The sequence below is a fragment of the Calypte anna genome, chromosome Z (genome assembly GCF_003957555.1).
Source record: "Calypte anna isolate BGI_N300 chromosome Z, bCalAnn1_v1.p, whole genome shotgun sequence".
NCBI lineage: Eukaryota > Metazoa > Chordata > Aves > Apodiformes > Trochilidae > Calypte > Calypte anna.
Genome location: NC_044274.1, coordinates 31,352,022 through 31,370,525, shown reverse-complemented (window position 1 = coordinate 31,370,525; position 18,504 = coordinate 31,352,022). Strand labels below are relative to the sequence as shown.

At 41.4% G+C, this 18,504-nt stretch overlaps 1 long non-coding RNA gene across 1 annotated transcript; it reads left to right on the top strand.

Annotated features, from left to right (window-relative positions):
- The first annotated feature begins 841 nt into the window (after positions 1 to 841).
- On the top strand, positions 842 to 13,155 carry LOC115599966. Its single transcript, XR_003988735.1, has 3 exons — positions 842 to 957; positions 1,990 to 2,130; positions 13,093 to 13,155. It is a non-coding gene; the product is annotated as an uncharacterized LOC115599966 (long non-coding RNA).
- Positions 13,156 to 18,504: the final 5,349 nt, after the last annotated feature.

Genomic DNA, 18,504 nt, shown 5'->3' with positions numbered 1-18,504 from the left:
CTCCCTGTGCTCTCTGCACAACAAATGTAATGACAAATAGACGAAAAATCTACAGGAATCTGTCTTCAGCCTTCAAGAGGAAATAGTCAGTGCCCAGGAAGGAGTAAGAATGCAGTAGCTGAAGGTTCAATATATAGAACATTCCTCCTGTACATTCCTGAACACGCTTTTACAGATAATCTTGCATTAGCAAGATCCTTCCAGAACCTTTTCTCTATTAAGCTGCATCGAAGCTTGTGTTCTTTGATACGTCCTCAGGATCTGAGCTTCTGTTTAGTGCTGATACTTTACTGAACGGAGCAAAATTATTCCCCTGTTGTGAACATGAATTTACCACTGCAAAGCACAAGATGGAAAATATAGTAACACTTTTCCAAAGTGTACTTTATTTCTTTCTTTATTTTTACATAGACATTATAGTATGTTGCTACATAAGGTAGCCATCTGTTGACATCCCTTGGCTACCTCATTCCAAGATATCTGTTGTTCTTATGAAAGATCAGCGATGTAAACACTTTAAAAATACAAAATATGTCTCTTGAATCAATTTTTTTTCTTCCTGGTCTTGTTGCAACATGCTGTCAATTAACATATCTTTACCTCACCATATGCCTGACAGACACCTAAAAGATAAGAATGCTTATCAGCTCGCCTCCTGGTGCATGGTGGAGACAAAGACAATGAAAGTAGCAGGACACCAAAAAGACTAAAAGATAAGGATGACTCATCTCCGGGAAGTCTGTCTGTATCAGGGACTTATGCAAAAAAGAGACCTCTCTTTTTTGCTGTATAAAAAAAACCCAGGAGAAAAGGAGAAGTGGCAGCTTTTTCCTCTAGACCCCCCTTTCTCTCGGCACTTCGGTTTCCAGCTACGGGGCAGACACAGCGGAGGATCGGAAAAGCGGAGAACCCAGATCTGAAGGAGCGACTCCAGCCAGAGGCTGAAGCCGGCGCACGGTGATAACATCTTAATTACCCCCCTTCGTCTCTTTCCTTAACGACTCTTCTCTCCAAAGTAGCTAATTGTATAAATTCTTTCCTCTTAACGGTGGCATTATTGTTTCTTAATCCTAAAATAAGTACTTGTAACTTGTTTAAATCATAAAGCTTGTTATTTTTGTAAATTCATGCCTCATCTATGAGTATTTTCCTCACAATCAAAATATAAAATAACAACTCGGATCGTAACAATCGGTCATCTGGGTTCCTTTCTGTAACATAAAACAACGTGCAAGTTTTTTCTCTTCTGTGGTAGGGACTTGGATGCAGGGACTTTGGTTATGTTGTATTTATCTTTCTTAAGTTATAAAAATCCACATTTTTATTTATTTATTTAAATGAATCATTAATTTTGTAGCCTTCTAAAATGCTTCTTTTTCACCACAAAAACTTTTGGAACTGTGTTTAGAGTGCTGCTTCCCTATGGGCCTTAGGTAGAACCAATTTTTCTGAAGGCAAGTTGGCACTAAAAGAAATCCCACGAGTATTTATTATATCTTAACTGCAAAAGTGTTTCTGAATTTCCTTATCTGTCAAATAGATAAAAACAGATCTATTACTTTCCATTTTTGTATTCTGAAAAATGTATACTTCCTAATCCAATTATAGAAAGTCATTGCTTTTCTGAAATTAAGTCCCAACTACATTAGTATCTCTGAGTTTCGCGTTCAAGTTTTCAGTGAATCAGAAGTGTTCTCATCTATCTCCTTTGTGCTAAGCTATGGATGTTCAAACACAGTTTTACACTGTTTTTAAAAAGGAGTACTATAGGTAATTAAATAATAATTGCTTTTTGGCAAATCTGGCTATCTTACCATACTATCTTACCATATTTATGCCAGACATTTTTTGCCTCCTGCAGCAAACTCTTTCATTCAGCATTAGGATAGCTTATATCTCAGAGTAAAAGGAGGGGAAAGCAGAAATCTTTGTCAAATTAACTTTGAAAAGCAATGGTATTAATGTATATTCGTCTCTTTCTGACCTTAGATGTGAGCTGCTACTTGTTACTGAGACTGAAGTACTTGATCTGCAAAACTATCATCTCTCTCAAAAGTATTCCAAACCTTAATGCTTTAGATGGCTTTACTATTGAGTGCCTGTGCTGCTAAGTAGGAAAACAAAATTAAGGTGAGATTTAATACCCTGTACACACCTGGTGTTTTAAACAAGATTTAGGTGCACAACACTTCATTGTCCCTGCTGGCATCTGTTTCATTTTTCATTTCTTCCACATTTTACTTTTATTTGTGGCAATGCCCATTCTACTAGCTTTCATGCTACTATAAAGAAATTCAGAGGTATTCACTGTATGAGGAGTGATTTTCTTCAACCAGAAATATCAGCAGCGTATGGTAAGATTTCCTCACCCTGGAAGCATATGTTCCAAATTCTTTATTTTTCTGTGTCTGGTCTTTTGCTTACAGTATGCTCCACACACTTGGAGCACACTTGCAGATTTTGCTTGTGTCTAACTACATAGAATCCTTTAAAATTTCACTTTTAAATTAAATAGCCTGACAAAATTCATGAGCTTCTCTCTTCACTAACATCAGTCTTGAATCTTCCTTGAACCTGTCCTACCAGAAGTGTAAATTTCACATAAAGCTTTTGGCTCCAAACCTTTTGTAAGAAGTCCTTGCACTATCCTTCAACAGCTCTTTTTTCTCCTTTTCTATTTTGAGATTCCCTTTTATTCTGTTAATGCAATAGGATTTCATCTTTGCCGCTATCTACGATGGCCCATTTATGCTCAAAACCATCTCAGAAAATAGCAGTTATGTAATAGCACTTCTCCACAAGGTATTCACCAGGATCCTTTTATTCTCATTTCTGTTTTCCTGTAGCTAAGGCACTGATAAAATTATACAGAAGTTTTTAAAATTCCTGCTCCTCAAACATCTCACCTCTTTGCTGGAGAGTAATCCATCTAGAGAAGGACGAACATAAGCAAAATTCTGGAGAACTGACTTAATTTGTTGATGACAGCAAGTTTATAGAGGTTTCTGGATATCATATTGAACCAGCGGACACACATTCTTTTTCACCTTTTACAGTATCTAGTCTGAATATTCACTCTAGGAAACCTTCAGCAGAGTGAAGGGAGCAAACTGTTAAATCTGAACTGCTACTGTTGTCTTGTAATTTCAAAAGAAGCCATACCCATGTCTACTGAAAGAGTCCTGTCCATGCCTCCTGCACAAGTATTTGTGTAGCCATACAGTGAAGTTATTCATGGACTAGCTGGAAGGAGGAAATGAGCAGAACATTAATTTGATATCTACAAGATCCCTGATCTAATTAAACTTCCAGTTGTGCCAGCAACTGTCCTGGACCAAATGAGTGGGCATAAATTGTGGGTAGCTTGGAGTGGGACTGATTGCTCTGATAGAAGGACTAGCTTATATCAGCTTAGGATGTAAGCTTAAGATGTGGCCAAGAAGGCCAATGGCATCCTGGCCTGTACCAGGAACAGTGTGGCCAGCAGTCCAGGGAAGGGATTCTGCCCCTGTACTCAGCACTGCTGAGGCCACAGCTTGAGTCCTGTGTCCAGTTCTGGGCCCCTCAGTTCAGGGAGGAGATTGAGGTTCTGGAGCAAGTCCAAAGGAGGGCAACTAGGCTGGTGAAGGGACTCCAGCACAAGTCCTGTGAGGAAAGGCTTAGGGAGCTGGGGGTGTTCAGTCTGGAGAAGAGGAGGCTCAGGGGAGACCTCATCATTCTCTACAACTCCCTGAAAGGAGGTGGTAGCCAGGGGGGGGTTGGTCTCTTCTCCCAAGCAGCTCTCAGTAAGACAAGAGGGCATGGACCTAAGCTCTGCCAGGGGAGGTTTAGGTTAGATATTAGGGAGAAATTCTTTACAGAGAGGGTGATCAGACATTGGAATGGGCTGCCCAGGGAGGTGGTGGATTCTGTGTCCCTGGAGGTTTTTAAGAAATGACTGATGTGGCACTCAGGGCCATGGGCCGGTAACCACAGTGGCAGTAGATTAAGGGTTGGACCTGATGATTTCAGAGGTCCTTTCCAATCTGGCTGATTCTGTGACTCTTACAGCATTCTTAATGTATCAACTGAACTACAGCCTAAATGAATGAATAGTTTTAGCCCTTTTCTGGAATGGTCTTCAGCTGAATTATTGTTAAGTATTTAAAATAAAGTAATTTTGTGCATTGAGAATAAGCACTGAAGAAATAATGGTTGCAAAGTCAGATGATAAATTAAAATACATATTACTGTTGCAGATAGTTCTTGAGCTAGTGATGAAGATATTTCCTGTTAAAGAAGTAGTGAGGTTTAATATGATTCATTCAAATGGGTTATTCTAGTTCTTGTGAACAGATGATCTGAATGTCTACTGAGATATTTTTGTTATTTGTGGAAGAAGTTTAAAATTCATTTCCTCTAAACTGTTTCTCTTGCAATTGTCTTGATTCTCATACTGTTTTGGAAGATGTATTCAATCTGTTCCATCACTCCACTGAAATATCTCCAAAATAATATATTTCCCAGCACTTAATCTCTTTGTGACAATAGCTGGAATCAAATATCAGCATTAGGATTGACCACAGCCTTTATATAGAACATCTTCCACTGAATATGGAAACACAAAAAACAGTCATTTTTCCTTCATTATTTTTGAGCTTCTGCACTTAGCTTTGCTTGGGTGAACTCAGCTGCATACTCTTTTCTCCAGTACTTCTACGTGTTTCTTTCTGTAGCTCCTTCAGCTGGACCAACAACAACAGGTAAAGCATGGGATTTCAAATTTTTGCCTGAATGACTCAGCTAATAAGTGTCTGTGGGAAAACAGTCTGCGGAGGCTTAAGGATTCCATGTGCACATCAATATGATTGTATGAAATTGTTTATTAGCAACTTGCACTCACTTTATATAGAGAAGCCTTGTTTACACCATCTTATCATGCAGGTGGCTTTGTATTCCAATTACACATACCATTCTCACGGAAAGATTCTTCTCACAGAATTATTTTCCTCTTCTGTTGCCAATTAAGTTATCTCTTTCCCAGTAGCTCATTCTTAGAAAGCCTCTAACTAGGCCTCAATAACCATTAACCCAATGTGGCCTAAATTGAAGTAAGTCAGGATTGCTCACAACCTGTATATTTCTGAACTGTTTCCCCAACATATTCCCCTTTTTGTTTTTTGAGCAATTCTGACTTATTTCGTTACATAAGATAACATGCTAATGATATATTGTCATAACCAGCATACCAATAATGCAAAAGCAATAACAACATACATACTGATGCAAAACCAATAATAACATATATACTGCTGCAAAAGCAATAACAACATGCTAGTAATATAAAAGCAATAATAATGTATATAACTAATAAGCCTTATCTAATTAAATCTGTAAGCCAACAAGCTAACTGGTATATTTTATGATTTTTATCAGTTCTTACCAAAGGCTTTTCCTCTTGCTATGTGTGATACAAATGAAACAGCAAGAAACCCAAATTTCAAACTTTCCCTTGTTTTCTAGGCCTAATTGTTGCATTGACCAGTTTGATCACAAATGTTATTGATAACTCATTAGTGCTCTCATCATGAGGTCACGCTTTTTTTTCTTCTCATAGGGGTATATGCTCTTCCCTTGTCTTTCCTTCTTTTTTTTCTTTTTTTTCTTTTTTTTTTTTTTTATGAGGCTATGTGGTGTCCTTTCCTCCCCCTCCCAGCAGGGCTTACACCTACAGTATCTGCGGGGGCAGAGGCAGCACCTACAGCTGTAGCAAGCTTGCTGGGAGCAATCGCCAGGCACACGAAGGGGGGTTGAAAAGCAGCCGCGGGGGAAAGAGTCGGGGGAGGGGGAAGTTTCTTTCTCTCCGCAGCATTTCTCGGCCTCTGAAAAACATTCTTATGAATCTATCGTACTCTTTACCAATATATGAGAAAAATTTAACAACACCTACCAAAAACTTTAAAAACCAAAACACTATTACTACTAAAATCTGGTGGAATCAGCCTAAAATAAAATAAATCAGTACAATCTCCCAAAACAAATACTTGTATCAGAAATATTATCACTTGTGAATCCACATTTAAAGGCATTTGTTTCCATGGTCGAACCCATCTGCTTGGTACCCAACGCACTCTAGTACCTGTAAGTAAGCACATATAACCTCGACCAGTCAGTTTCACCTCTGCTGGCCCTTCCCATTGTCCAGTGATGGAATTCTTGAATTCCACCAAAATTTTGTGGAAGGTTCTGAAGCAAAGTCTGCTAAAGCTTTTTGGTGAATCAGTATCGGAGGTTCTGTACGATCTCCTGTAAGGCGTAAATAGTTCATGACATACACAGCCTTACTTAACCGATCCTGAGGAGGACTCCCTTCCTCCTCCCTTTTTCTCTTTCAAGGAGTGTCTTTAGTACCGAATGGCAACGTTCCACTACTGCTTGACCCATAGGGTTATGAGGAATACCAGTAACGTGACTAATACCCCATTGTCCACAAAACTGTCGAAAACGAGCAGAAGAGTAAGCGGGGCCATTGTCTGTCTTAATAGACTGAGGTACTCCAAGAACAGCAAAGGATACATATAGATGTCTGATAACATGTTTCGTTGCCTCACCAGTCTGAGCAGAGGCCCAAACGGCCATAGAAAAAGTATCTATAACAACAGGCACATATTTTAAGCATCCAAACTGTTGTACATGAGTGACATCCATTTGCCACAGTTCCAAGGACTTTCAACCTTTAGGATTGACTTCCATCTCAATACCAAGATGAACCTTTTGGCAATCAGGACAAGATTTCACAATTCTTTGGGCATCCCCCAGAGGTAAATGAAATTGCTTTGCTAGGACTTCAGCAGATTGATGAAAAAATGCATGAGATTGTCAAGCCTGTGAAAAAACATCAACCGAAGGACCAGTCCACGCTGGTGCAACTAAATAGTCAGCTCGGTTATTACAGATAGCCAAACCTCGGTCACCAAGATGACTCCGGATATGAGTGATAAAATAAGGATGTTCTCTTTCTGCTAAGAGTCTTAGTAACTTCTGCAATAAGAAATACAAATGCTTATTCGAAATTTCCTTCAAAATGGCATGATACATTCTCAAAACAATACCTACTACATAAAGTGAATCAGAGACTATATTTACAGCAGTATTATTCCACGTTTCAAAAATCCAAGTAACTGCGATGAGTTCAAGGGTCTGCAAAGAGTCAAATGACTTCCCTTGAATTAAATGTTCTTTCCATTGCCCAGGTGTCTCCTCCCAGGTAACAACAGCTTTACGGGATTTTTTTCCAGCATCCGTAAAGACCATTATGCCGTCCACTGGACTGTCAGACAAAAAGCTACATGATTCCCACTGCATGTTAGATAAAGGTGGTAACAAGCAATATGAGGGGTAAGAATTCGCTATTTCCCCGCTAAGCTGTCCCAAGGCTATTTGCAGTTCTGTGGAAGTTCACAGCAACCAAACCAAATAGTCTTGCATAAGGGGCAAAACGATCTGTCCCTCTCGGGTCCACTCCAGCGATGTCTTGACATCGCGCTTGGTCCCTTTTTTTTTTTTTTTTTTTTTTTTTTCAAAACCAATAATAACAAATATAATTGATAAACCTTGTCTAATTAAATCTCTAAGCTATCCCTATATCCCTAAATTATTTAACCATTCATTTAACCCAGTATATGCAACAGTTAATTTTTTCATGTTATCTTAATCATTCATTTTTGGTTGTGAATTGACTCTGAATGATCAGCTAAATTTATGCAAATACACTCCATCCAAGTCTTCACAAACATAACCTAAAAGCTAACAATAAAATGTCAGTGGCAGCACAATATTGTAAAACTGCATGTCTGACACTATCAATATCTTTTAGCATCTGTTTTAAAATACCAAAAGTTAAGTTTATCTGCTTAGCAGTGCAACAAAATAGCATAACCAACAATCAACATATAGACCACGCATCCCATAATCAACATATAAACGATCACATAAATTACAACATTAACAAAAACCTGTTATCAATACAACATAATACTAAAAGCACATTTCACACTACAGTGGAAGGGCTTAAATAACTTTTTAGTATGAGGAAATTCAGATGTCCACTGGCGCATAGAACCAAGGGGGTAGAGGAGGCTTATCCGACAAAAGTTAGTCGGGGGGCCCCAAAAGCGTCCCCAGACCCCTCCCGGGTCACAGCACAGTGGAGTCCTGGTTTCCTCCATGGTTGCCAAATTGAAGCCCAAAAAGCCAAATAAAATTGTTTAGAGACAAAACTCCAAGCCTATAAACAGCAAAAGCACACACACACACTTTTTTTTTTCTCTGCTGTGGTGTCTGCAGCAGGGCTCATTTTCTGAGCAGCAGCAGTGTGTGCGGGGGGGCGAGAAGCGGCTGCGGAGGCAGGAGTGGGGGTGCTCTCCGTACCAGGAGCAACTCTCACTCTCCGCAGCAACTTCCAGCCTCCGAAAAGGCATACTCATTCTCATAACTGTGTTTTTTGTCTTACTTCTCACCAATATATAAGAAAAACTAACAACAACCACTAGAAGATTCAAAAATGAAATGATATTGCCACTAAAATCTGGTAAAGTTACCCTGAAACAAAATGAAATAGTACAATTTCCTAAACCAAAACTACAAGTATAATTACCAACCAAGTTTTTTATCTCTGTATGAAACACCAGTGTACCATGCACCACAATATACATCAATATTGAGAACTATATTGCAATGATGGTTCTTAAGCAGCTTTATCTTAAGCATTTTTACCTCAAGCAGCTTCTAAGAATTGGGCTGCTGTAGCACCTTTTTGGGAGTAGTCCTAATGCATATTTAGTTTTTTCATTAGCATTGTCATACGCCAACATATAAAAAAATAATTTTTTTTTCTTTTTTTCTTTTTTTCTTTTTTTTTTTTTTTTTTATTTTTTCATCTCTTTTGACAAATCAAGATGTGACATTACCACTGAATATATGTGATCCACAAATTTTGAATATGGCTCTGCTCTCCTCTGTTTAATATTTGTAAAAGAAAGGGGTTGTTTGTGCAGGATCATGAACAATTTGCAAAGCCTTATATGCCAATTCTTGTGAAAGTTGTAACACTTCAGTTTGAAACCATGCCTGCAAATCTGCACGTACAAAAGGACAAGCACCAAGTAACATTTGCGCTTGCACTCCGTGTAATGCATCGGTGTTCTGTCTAGGAATCACAGCTGCATTTTCACGTAGCATTTACCATTTGTGATGAAATTGCAATTGTTGAGAAGGAGTTAACAGAGTATTAATGAGCATTTTTGTGTCATATGGCATCAACAACTGAGCAGTAAAAAGATGTTGCAAAAGAGATTGAGTAAATGACTCAAACCAATTTCAAATTGTAGTGCGCCTGTACTGTACTGTACTGTACTGTAATGTCACCTTTGGCTTCTTTTATCATTTCCCAATCTAATGCAACCCATTGACCTCCTCATCCTGGTCCCACAACCACTGGAAAACCATCGGACTCATATTGGGAACCATTTCTCTTCAACTATAGCATTTGAATAATTCCCTTCCATCTAGTTACTGGATACACATTACCACCCCCCCCACTACCCTCCCCTCCCCATGTTGGATCTGGAAGAGGTAGAGCAGTGGGTGTTAAAGGGAAATAGGAGCAGGAATAGGGAACGGATCAGGGGGTAAAAATGGATTAGTGCCCCATTGTTCGGGATGTTCCCTGGAGCAAAAACTAGGGTTTTTTTCAGGGGTATACTCATCCTTCGTCTCCAGTTCTGTCAGCTTCTTCAGCAGTTCCCTTCATTGCTTGTCTCTGAGTCCCAGTTCCTTCCTTGGTTGTTGCTCTATAGCAGGCACTGATGGTGTTGACAGGTTAAGCAGAGGATTAATTGATGGCAACTGTGGTCAAGAAGATAAATCAAGCTTCGGAGGTGGAAAGGTGGCAGAGCATTCGGGAGCCGTGGCAGGCGGGCGCGAGATGGGGAGTCTGCATTCCAAGATTCCTCGCCTGTGTTCTCCGGCTTCTCTCCCTCTGGGTCCTCCGACGATTTTGGTGGTGTTTTCGGTCGCTTTTGGTCTTGCTTCTCGGTCCCATTTTTGCTTTTCATCCGACCCCCAGGGTCAAATGGCACAGTTGACTGAGTTTGAATCAGTACAGTCCCTTCAGGTGCTGGTAAGGGTATTTTAGGTGTCTCAACTGTTTAGAGGTCAAGTTCATATTTTGAGCATTCATCAGTACTGGTGGATCAAACATTAAGACAGCAAATGCTGAGACTGCTGCTGACCTCTCACTTTTCATTTCTTTTAAGGTTTCTTTAATCAATTTCCAAAGTGTCGCTAAGCCTTGTGTCTCCTTATCTCCTTCGCTAATTTTATCCCATAGGGCAATACCTATGGCTTCCCAAGTAGGTAACTCAAAAACAGTACCCATCGAGGGGATCAAGTCTCTACCCTGTGCCCATTTCAGTAATTCACGTAAGGTCCTGCCTTCGTGTAATAAATCTCTCATAGAGAGAATATATTGGAGGAGCTTAACTACTGTCTCTTCTTGTTGTACATCAGAGTGTAGACCCCATCTCCTCCCCAGCCGCTCACCTGATCAGGGCAAGATTCTTCAATTCCGAGGTACCTCTTTTATTCCGTAGCCGGGCACCAGCTACATAGATTGCCGGGGCAGCAATCTCCTTTCGACTGGCTTCTCCGCCCTCTTATTCCAGCTGTCTTTATCGCTCCTGGAAGCAACAGCATAAGAGTCTCTGGTCCGGGCCGTTCTTAGACCCTGGTCCGGGCCACCCTTGGTCCCTGTTCAGGCACCATTTGTGGGAAAACAATCTGCGGAGGCTTAAGGATTCCATGTACGCATCAATATGATTGCAGGAAAATCGTTTATTAGCAACTTGCACTCACTTTATATAGAGAAGCCTTGTTTACATCATCTTATCATGCAGGTGGCTTTGTATTCCAATTACACATACCATTCTCACGGAAAGATTCTTCTCACAGAATTATTTTCCTCTTCTGTTGCCAATTAAGTTATCTCTTTCCCAGTAGCTCATTCTTAGAAAGCCTCTAACTAGGCCTCAATAACCATTAACCCAATGTGGCCTAAATTGAAGTAAGTCAGGATTGCTCACAACCTGTATATTTCTGAACTGTTTCCCCAACAAGTGTCAAATAAGAGTGCATGCAGTCCAAAAGTAGAACAAAGAAAAGAATATCTTTCACTAGCTGCAGGATATAAATATACATGGCTTTAACTGTATTTGTACATGAGCCGCAGATAAAGTCAGCTGAGGTCCTCTTAGCTTTATTAACTTTGTAAAACTAGTAAAAATAAGATATATAGGACCTGGTTTGTTGGACAATACCGAAGCTCACTTTACTGCTTGAAGAGGATATTCAGTTAGATATTGAACCTAGTTTTACTTAGGTTCTTTGACTTCATGCTCCTAGTGGATTCCTGATACTCTTTCTGACCTTTTCATCTTGGAGGTGTGTCTTAACCAGTGAATATAACATTTAGGTACCTACTGCAAGAAGGTATCATTTTCTGTAACTGCTTGATGATTAATTGCTCAGTAGACATTTAAGATTCCAAATTGCCTCCCAGTGGTTGAGAAAATCATATTTTTTAAATAGCAAAGAAATCCTTAAAATAGTCTATTCATATCTCCCTAAACACTGCTTATTGAGAAAAGTGAGTTCAGTACATTTCAGAGCAAAGATAGATTTCAAAAGGGGATGTAAACAGCTCCTGTTCATATACTTCAGTATTACAAAAATTCATACATTTAAAAGATACATTTAAAAAATAGGCAAAAGATGGGGGTGGACTTTTTACAAGGTCATGTAGCAATAAGACAAAGGGTAATGGGTTTAGGCTGGAAGAGGAAAGATTTAAGTTAGACATTAGGAAGAAATCCTTCACTGTGAGGTTGGTGAGACACTGAAATAGGTTGTCCTAAGGCTAGAGTCTCTATGGAGCATTCTCTTCTCCAGGCTGAACAGCCCCAGCTCTCTCAGCCTGTTTTTGCAGGAGACACATTCCATCTCTCTAATCAACTTCGTGGCCCTTTTCTGGATTCACCTCAACAGCTACATGTCCTTCCTGTATTGGGGATTTATATGGGACAAGTGATGATGTGCCTTCTATTTAGAACTTTCCTTAGCTGCCTTTGCTCAATCTGTGAACCCAGGAAAGTAGCCTCTCCCCTCACAGAGGGCAGAGGAGGAGGAGGATGGAGGACCTGGTGGACTTGGTTGGGTTTGAGTTGCATAACCTGACATGCCTATTCTTTCTGAAGACAGGAGACAGGATTTTCCTCATCATGTAACACCTTTCTGTGGGGTCATGTGACAAGAACAACCTTTCTATTTCTCTTTCCTTTTTTTCTTTTTGGTTTTTTTTGTTTGTTTGTTTGGTTGGTTTTTGTTTTGTTTTGTTTTGTTTTTTAACTTAAAAACTCTGAAGATAATGAGCTCCAAGGATGGAAACTATCTCTTCATGGTATTACCTCCCTGACTTCTGAGGATTAAGAAGGGGTCTTTCTTGTCCTGGGTAATCTGGCTAACATCTTTCTTGGCTGGATAACCCTCTGGGGTTGAGTGAGGCTGGGGGAAGAAGTGCTGGCCACACAGTTATTGCCTGTTTATAGCATGTGATCTGCAACACAGTGCTAGTAGGGAAAGAAAAAGACAGCAATCTTCTCAGTTCCTGCTAAATTCAGTATGTAGGTTTTCTCTCTTAAGAAGGCATCATGTAAGAAAAGACCATTCTCTGCAAATCTAGAGCTGAATTATCCATTTCCTCGTGTTTCTTTACAGAGGGCATGCCCAAAATTACAACTTTGCCACTTGACGAAAGGGATTAAATTTGTGGAACTCTGTTTCTGGGTAATTTGTGATTTGGTGGTTTTTCTTTGGCTTTGTTGGGAGGGGTGTTATTTTTGAAGCTAACTCTTAAAAAGACAGTTTACCAGAGCAGTAACTCTATCACTTTTGAAGCTTGAAGGGAGGAGGGCTGGGTAGCCAGTTATAGCTCATTTTCCATACTGACTGCTATATTTCTATGTTGCATCTAAAGCTGAATATCTGGTTTGCCTGCAGGAGGAGATTCTGCACTACTGAGGAAAGACTGAAAGAACAGCAAAGAATGGAGCACCTCGCACAGCAACTCCTCTCTATTATCCAAAAGTTTAAAGGAATATGAATACTCTGCTGAAAGCTTCCTCATGTCTCCTGTCTGAGCCCTGGGCTGGCAGCTTTTCCAGGAGAATGCTATGGGAGAGGGTGTCAAAGGCTTTGCTGAAGTCCAGGCAGACCCCATCCACAGCCTTCCCCTCATCCACCAGGCGGGTCACTCGATCATAAAAGGAGATCAGGTTGGTCAGACAGGACCTGCCCTCCCTAACCCCGTGCTGGCTGGGTCTGATCACCTGTCCATCCTGTAGGTGCTGTGTGATTGCCCCCAGGATGTTCTGCTCCATAGTCCCGCCAAGCACTGAGGTCAGGCTCACAGGCCTGGAGTTCCCTGGGTTCTCCTTTCATCCTTTTTTGTGGATTGCTGTGACATTCCCCAACTTCCAATCATCTGGGACCTCCCCAGTGAGCCAGGACTGCTGGTAAATGATGGAGAGCATCCTAGCGAGCTCTTCCACCAACTCCCTCATCACCCTGGGGTGGATCCCAGCTGGTCCCATAGACTTGTGAGGATCCAAGTGGCTCAGCAGGTCTCTAACTGTTCCCTCCTGGGTTACAGGGGAGCTACTCAGCTTCTTATTTCTCTCTACAACCCCAGAAGCAGCTGTCCTCAGGACAAGCTGTCTTACTGTTGAAAACTGAGGTAAAGGAAAAGTTAAATACCTCAGCCTTTTCCTCATCCTTGGTAACTGTGTTTCCCTCCATATCCAGCAAAGAATGGAGGTTTTTCCTGCCCCTACTTTTGCTGTTGGTATATCTGTAGAAAGACTTTTTGTTATCCTTAACAGCAGTATCAAGATTAAGTTCAAATTGTGCTTTTGTCTCTTTAATTTTCTTTCTTCATGACCTAACTATATTCCTAAACTCTTCTTGAGTAGTCAGCCCTTTTTTCCATAGTCTGTAAGCTCTCTTTTTTACCCTAATTTCCTTCCTTTGCTACCTCCCTGTTCAGCCAGGCTGGCTGTCTTCCCCTCCACCTTGCCTTTCAGCACACAGGGACAGACTGCTCCTGTGCATTCAGGACTTGCTCCTTGAAGTACACCCATCCCTCCTGGATTTGTTTTCAAGGGCTGTTTCCCAGGGTACACTCTGAATCAGTCGTCTGAAAAGGCCAAAATCTGCCCTCCAGAAGTCCAGTGTAGAGGTTTTATTGTTGGCCCTCCTTGCATCCCTGAGTATAGAAAACTCTATTATTTCATGGTCACTGTGCCTCAGATGGCCTCTGACCAGCACATCTCCCACCAGCCCCTCTCTGCTTGTGAACAGAGGGTCTAGCGGGGACCCATCCCTGGTAGGCTCATTGACCAGATGGAGCATCCTCTATATGCTCCAGGAATCTCCTAGACTGACTCTTCTCTGCTGTGTGTAGTTCCCAGCAGATATCAGGTAGGATGAAGTCACCCATAAGAAAAAAGGCTGATGATTTTGAGACATTGGACAGCTGCTTGTGGAATAATTCATCCCTCTCATCATCCTGGTTGGGTGGTCTATAACAGACTCCCACGAGGATATCAGCCTTATTGGCCTTCCTCCGATTTTGATCCCCAGGCACTCAACCTTACTGTTACTGACCTCGAGTTCTACAGAGTCAAGAGACTCTCTAACATACAGAGCCACCCCTCCATCTCTCCTATCTTGTCTGTCCCTTCTGAAGAGCTTGTAGCCATCCATGGCAGCTCTCCAGTCATGTGAGTCATCCCTCCACATTTCTGTGATGGTGACTACATCACAGCTTTCCTGCTGCATGATGGATTCAAGCTCCTCTTGTTTGGTACTCATACTGTGTGCATTAGTGTACATGCACTTCAGCTGAAATTCTGATTTCACTCTTAATTCGGGGTTTCCACCCCTAGGCTCATCTCTGGAGAGCCCAGTTTCAATCCTTTCCCCCTTCAAACCTAGTTTAAAGCCCTCCTGATCAGCCCTACCAACTTACAAGCTATAATCCTTTTGCCTTTGCTAGACAGATGAAGCCCATATGAACTGAGGAGACATGGTACCATGGAATTTGCCCCATGGTCAAAAAACACAGAATTCTGCAGGTGTCACCAATCCTTTAGCTACCTGTTGATTAGATGGGTTTTCCTAGTCCTCTCATTCCTCACTGCTGCTGCAGGAACTGAGGCAAACACTCCTGTCCCATTAACTAATTGACCCAGCACCTTGAAGTCCTTTTTAATTGCCCTGGTACTTCTTCCATTAATGTCATAGCTGCCAGCCTGGACTACCAACAGTGGATGATAATCAGAGGGCTGAATTAGCTCAGGGAGTCTCCTACTGATAGCCATCACCCAGGCCCTGGAAAGGCAGCAGACTTCCCTGTGGGATGGGTCTGGTCTGCATATAGGGCCTTCAGTACTCCTCAGTAGGGACTACAACTACAACTACCTTTCTTTTTTCCTTTATAGCTGTGGCTGTAATCCTTCTGGTAAATGGAGTGCAGCCAGGAGACCGTCCAGACTGACTTTCCTCTTAACTGCCTTCAACCCAATTCTCTGGGTCGGGGGTCCCATACCTGTTCTTTAAGGGCACCCAGGGGGGTGATGGTAGTCAGGAGGGGATTCTGTTACCTCTCCAGTCAGGAACCTGTTTCCATTCCTTCCCATCTACTTGGGTTGCTCCATCTGCCTGATGGCAGGAAGTGCAGGGCTTCACCATCTCCTGATGAATTTTTTGGGGGGCGAAAGGGTGTGACTCCACCACTCAATTCCTCTGTCACTTTCCCAAATGCTTCTCAGCCTCTCCACCTCTTCCTTGAACTCTGTCACCAGGCACAGCAAATCATTCGCTTGCTCACATGGCACAGACGCCACTCACACTGCCCTCTGCTAAAGTCCAGCTCAAGCACCGCGCAGGCAGAGACCTCGACGGCTGCATCTGTCCTGGTGTCCTTCTTGGGAGTTCCATCTGTGCTGACACAGCCCTTCTGATAACAGCAGAAACGGCCTTCACTTTTCTGGAAATCATTGCTGGTTTTATTGGAGTTGCAGGAGAAAAAAGAAAAAAAAGAAAAAAGAGAAAAAAAAAAAGATAAAAAAGATAAAAAAGAAAAAAAAAAAAAGGAAAATAAAAAAGAGAAAAAAGAAAAGAAAAAAAAGAAAAGAAACCCCAAAGCAACTCAGCTGAGAGAGCTAGGAGGTGACTGTGCCCCTCCTGCTCGAACTGCCTCACTGACTCCCCTCACACGTCCCCATTTGCTGAGCTCCGAACACCCCCGTGGATGCCTGGACATCCTCCCCTACTCCACGCCCAAAGGGCCGGGCGAGAGAGCTTGTGGGTGTCTTCCTGCGGTTCTGGGCAGCTGTTCGGAGTGCCCTGATCTCAGGAACCCCCGTCTATAGCACGATCTCGCCGTGATCCCCTGGGTTTACCTCAGGTTTTCACTCTCACTGCCTCTGCTTGCCGGGAAGGATTCTCCAGACCCTCACTGCAACCAGGGCTCCCCAGCAACTGCAGATCTGGATGATGATAATGTATGCAAGTGGTGATTTATCTTTCTTAATCAATGTCTTTTCTCTTATATAATAATGATTTGATGCATTACCCTGTATATTTTCTGTCTGTCTGCTTTAGGTACTTTGTTATGTGTTTTTCATATTTGGTTGTATTATTTAGCTATCACCAGTAAAACACATCTACTCTTTTCACTCTGGTGTCCAAGTGTCATTACAGTCCTAAACAGGCAAAACATTTGCACAGTATGCAAAGTGGCTAATCTCATGCATCCTTAGTTTTACTTCCAAATGCAAGCTAGAGATACTGAAGGAGAGATTTTTGAAGTGGAAAATAATTTTCAAACACCCACACCTGGAAAGTGTCACTCAATGCTTGTACCCAAGTTTCTGTTTTCATTAGAAAACAGTTTTAGGAAGCAGCTTCTAGCTGCCCAGCAATATGGCATTTTCTAGCAATCACAGGTGAAAAATTGTGGTAAATCATCTGATCATAAGAAATATTTTCAAGATGGTTCAAATCACAAAATCTGTGTTGTCACTACAAATTGTTGGCAGAGCTGAATACTCAATTACTCAGATTTGCAATGCTTTTTTAATTTCAGGCTCAAAGGGCTATAATAAATGGGGTTACAACAGGCTGGTGACCAGTCATCAGTGGGGTTTCCAAGGGCACAGCTTTAGGCCCCGTGCTCTTTATTATTTTTATATATTACCTGGATGCAGAAGTCAAATGTATATTTGTATTAGTAACATATATAAAATGTAAAATTAAGTATAATATGTAAAATGTATGAGTCAAACTTCTGACAATACTAAATTGGACTCCCTTGAGGATAGTGAGGCATTATACAGAGATCTGGATAGACTAGAAAACTGGGCAATCACCAGCATATGAAACTTAACATAAGCAAGTAACAGACTCTCCACCTGTTACCGTGTAATCCTGGTTGTACAAACTCTGCTCTCCGGGGAGAGCAGACCCGGAGAAAGAAATTGGGAATTTGGCTTAAATAAGAATCAACACTGTGCCCTGGCAGTCAAAAGGGACAACCAAGTCCTGGGGTGCAGTGGGAAAACTGATGTCTTAATTCTTTCAAGAGAAACTGTAACTGAACAGGAATGCAAGATAATCAGCATGCCTACCTCCTACAAAGGGATGTAGGCCGTTTATCTTGTACACAGCCTTGGACAAGACATCAAGCTAATTCATTGTGCTTATCTCACACTGGACAAGGCATAGGAGTGGAAGGAATAGTCCATGTTCTTATATAAGATAATAAAAAATAAGATATTTTGGGGCTGGAACTAGATGATCTTCAAGGTCCCTTCCAACTCTAGCCATTCTATGATTCTAACATATAACCTGGGTGTCAGAAGTGGGATGGTTTGACTGCAAACTTTATGGCCATCAACTGGCACAACTTACAAAATGGAATGAAGGTTCTGTTGTCAGGGATTGTTGTGATAAGTAGAAATCAAAGGACAGTTGTGACATCAGATGAGAAATTTGCATTGAGGATGAGCACTGGATTTTCCCCACCCCTCTCAATATATAAGCACTATTCGCCAGATAAGAACTAATAAGCAAACAATTTATGACCTAGTCCCACCTTGTCCATAGGTAGAAATTAATTTTTAGAATCATTTGTTTTAGGAGGAAGAGAATTCTGACTAGCCAGACAGGTTGGCAGGTCTGAATCCCTTCTACTCCCCCACAGATAGAGATGCCTCTCTGGTGAGATTTCTGTCTCCAACTCTGTAGAATTTTTACCCAGAATTTACTGACTGGAGACTAATTTTTTGCAGTAAGGGCATCTATCAACAGCACTTCCAAACATGTTATATTGGTTGCCTTAATAAATTC